The following is a 3857-nucleotide window of genomic DNA, read 5'->3' as shown; positions in this document are numbered from 1 at the left end:
GGGAAAAAAAAAAAAAGACAAAATATTTGAAACAAGACGCTGAACATTAGGCAATATAAGAACTACGTGAGACTGGGAGAAAATTACCAGAAACAATTAGTGGTAACAGTGCCCAGCACACATGTAGAATTAGGAACTGTCCTTGGTCCTATCAGTCAGATTGGAAACCTCATAAATCATGGGCATTGAGATTTACTCAATGCCCAAAAGAGCCTTGCCTCAATAAATGCAAGAATATTTATGCAAAAATATCTAACACTAGAAAGTAACATTATCACTGTATGGCATCCAAGAAATATTACCAGGAAAACACAGAAGTAGGAAAATACCATCCCAATGAGGAGAAAAGTCAATCAATCAAAATCAACTTGGAACTGGTACAGAGGTTAGAATTAGCAAAACAAGAAAATAAAAGCATTATTACACATGTATTCCACATATTCAAAGAGTTAGAGATATGGAAGATATAAAAAATACCAATAGAACTTCCAGAGATTTAAATTGTACTGTGAGAGATAAAAGCCTACACTGGATAGCATAGATGCCAGAGAAGGAAAGACTTATGACCTTGAAGCATTGGGAACTATTCAAGATGAAATACAGAACAAAAGGAAGAAGAGTGCATCAATGAGTTTGTAGAACAACTTTGAAGGGCCTGATATATGTGTAATAATAGTGACGGAGACAGAAACAGAAGGAACAAAAACAATTTTGAAGAAATAATGGTCAAAAATGTTCTAAATTTGAGAAAAGCATAAACTCAAAGATATAAGAAGTTTAATAAATCTGAAACACAAGACAAATAAATAAAACAACCACACCAAGTTATATCATAATCAGTATTCAAAATAATGAATGAAGAAAACCATTTTAAAAATGGCTAGAGGAAATGACATGTTACGTGTTGGGAACATGCATACAGAAACAAAGATAAGGATGACAACAGATTTCTCTTCAGAAATAATGCAAGTGAGGAGACAATAAAACATTTTTTTGTTTGTTTGTTTTTTTTGAGGCGGAGTCTCGCTCTGTCGCCCGGACTGGAGTGCAGTGGCCGGATCTCAGCTCACTGCAAGCTCCGCCTCCCGGGTTTGCGCCATTCTCCCACCTCAGCCTCCCGAGTAGCTGGGACTACAGGCGCCCGCCACCTCGCCTGGCTAGTTTTTGTATTTTTAGTAGAGACGGGGTTTCACTGTGTTAGCCAGGATGGTCTCGATCTCCTGACCTCGTGATCCGCCCGTCTCGGCCTCCCAAAGTGCTGGGATTACAGACTTGAGCCACCGCGCCCGGCCTCAAACCCAGAATTCTTAACCAGTACCCAACAGTCCATCCACAATCTTAACAATTACCCTCTACTGCCCCTTGGGTCCCCTGTCCCCAGGAGCCTGGTCAGCCAAGACTCACATCCCCAGGTGAGCGGTAACCACCAGAAGCTGCTGTGTCAGGGCTACTGCCATTGATTTTCTTTTTCCTGTTGGCTCCTGCTGGAACACCAGGGCTCTTCCTCTGCCAATATTCTTTTAACTATGGGAAGGAAGAGCAGTAAAACTCATGAGAAGTATTAGCCCCTACAGCCACATCCTCCTTTACAGTTTTGACAAAATACTCTTATACACCATCTGATTTAATGCCACCAACAACTGTACAAGGTGTGGTCACAATCATTTATTGACTGAGGGGAATTGATATCATGGCTAGAAAAATATAAAGGAAGAAAAAGGTAATACTAGAACTTAAACTCAGTCTTTTGACTCCAAGCTCTGGGGTTTTGCCATGACTCAGCAGCTGCCAGGGACCAAAACCAGGGGCAGAGATAGAAAAGTAAACATTAAGCAGGCAGGCACTGTATACCGTGTAGTTTAGAGTCATACATCCTCACACATCTGTTAGTGTGAGGAAGTGCACCGGTACCTCTCACACTTTCATATCAATGTGTCCTCATGGCAGAAGGCAGCTTTTCTGTTAAATCTGGGAATTTATCAGAAAGAGGATAACCCAAGCCTCACTTCAGAGAGAAGTTTGGTATATGCTTCGAAACCTATGTGACTGTCATCCCTAAGTACATTAATGTTTTTTCTCAAGAGAATCAAGGGAAAACGATGCTTCAGAAAGATGTCCCACATTTATCCTGTGGCACTCAAAGTACCCCAGGTTGAGATGATATGAGGAAGATTCAAACTGTCAAATTCAGTTTCCCAAGATCTGTTCCACAGAAGATGAGCAAATCTCACTTCAGAGACCACTGACTGAAGGGTAGTGTGGTCCCAGAACCGTGGAGAACTCAGAAAAAAATGTTAAAGTCTCTCTGGAAAGTAGAAGCCTGGGAGAAAACCAAACCAAACCCGTTCTCCCATTGCCGCCCAGAGATACTGTCAAGATTTTGAGCTCACAGGGGAAGTGCAGGCTTTTCCCACTGTCAATGTCTATGTTAAGGGAGTAAGACAGCCTGAAACCTCTTGCTCCTGGTTCCCACAGTCTCCATTCCCCTTCCAACTGGAAATTTGTGCTGTGACCAGAGGATCTGGAAATGGGGTGAGAAAACTTAGGGGACTGGGTTGTAAGATCAAAGGCCGGTCTTGCAGCAGTAATGACAGTTCCTAGAGGGACTGTGACATTACTACATTCCATTCTTCCCAGGGGAGAGGACCACATCAGCGTGATGCCTGAGTCACTGCTCCACGATCGGGGAGGGAAACACAGGGTTCAGACTCAGGTCCTTGAAGACGCCAGCCCAAGAAGCCCAGGGAGGTTGAGCTTGGGGCAGCAGGAGGGGAGGGCAGAGTCTGCAGTAGGGAGCCCCAGGAGTCACCAGCCCAAAGTCATGCAGGGACGACTGGTGAGGGCGGGGCCTGGGGCTGGGGGACCCAGGTCCTAGGAGACGCAAGCCCAAAGAGCCCAGGGAGGTCGGGCTTGGGGCGGCAGGAGGCGAGGGTCAAGTATGGAGTGGGGAGCCCCAGGAGTCACCCACCCAAAGTCACTCTCTGGTGATTGGCAAGGGCAGGGACTGGGCTGCTTGCTGAAGGGGTGGGGCTGACTGACAACACTTTGGTGGGGGGAGACCAGAGGCGCCGAGGCTGGGGGCCCCAGTCCAGTATGCCTCAGGAGTAGTATGGACTCTGGCAATGGTTTTGTCGTCGGAAGGGATCCATGGCTGGGTGGGGGGCCATGACCTGGTGCGTTTTACCTTTTTCTTGGCTACAGTCAATTTGCCCTGTCGTGTTGTTTCCGACATCACAGGGTGGGTAGGGAGGCGGGGTTGCGGCCACAACAGTGAAAGCCCAGTGAGCACTGCTGAATGCCTCCAGTCACCTACCGGGCAGCTGTGTGACTGAGCCAGAGAGGTGTAACCAGGGCACCAATAGAACACAGAATAGGGGCGTAGCCTTGACGCTCCAAGCCAATTGGTCAGTGAGAAAGATGGGAAGGAGACGTGGCCAGGTGGCAGCATATCCAGAGGGACCTGTGGCCTTACAAGGAAGAATGCACATGCAACCGCTGTCTCCGCCCACTCAGAGAGAGGGGAGGGGTCGCCCACACTGGGAGAGGGGAGGGGCTTGCTGTTGCTTTAAAAGCTTTAAAATTGTAAAAAATAAACTTCGAGAAATATATGTGGGTATAGTTTATATATATGTGTGTCTGTGTGTGTGTGTGTGTGTGTGTATCTATGTGTTCCTCCAGAGCTGTCGTCATTATCCAGCTTTTATGCAAGGTCTATGATTTTGGTCTATATTTTTCATCTTCAAATGGAGTACAAGAATTACCAGTATTACCTTAACTGAGATACAGATCCTATAAAAATGGAAAATCCATAGGATGCTTGATGATTAATGAAGCAGATTATAGTATCCAACATTCCA

General features: G+C 45.8%; 1 pseudogene; it reads right to left on the bottom strand.

Annotated features, from left to right (window-relative positions):
- Window positions 1–3448, bottom strand: part of LOC108543975 (putative golgin subfamily A member 6-like protein 3) — a 5477-nt pseudogene extending 2029 nt beyond the window's left edge.
- Window positions 3449–3857: the final 409 nt, after the last annotated feature.

Source organism: Rhinopithecus bieti, unplaced genomic scaffold (assembly GCF_001698545.2).
Source record: "Rhinopithecus bieti isolate Rb0 unplaced genomic scaffold, ASM169854v2 scaffold_26298, whole genome shotgun sequence".
NCBI lineage: Eukaryota > Metazoa > Chordata > Mammalia > Primates > Cercopithecidae > Rhinopithecus > Rhinopithecus bieti.
This window is presented reverse-complemented; position numbering and strand designations above follow the sequence as displayed.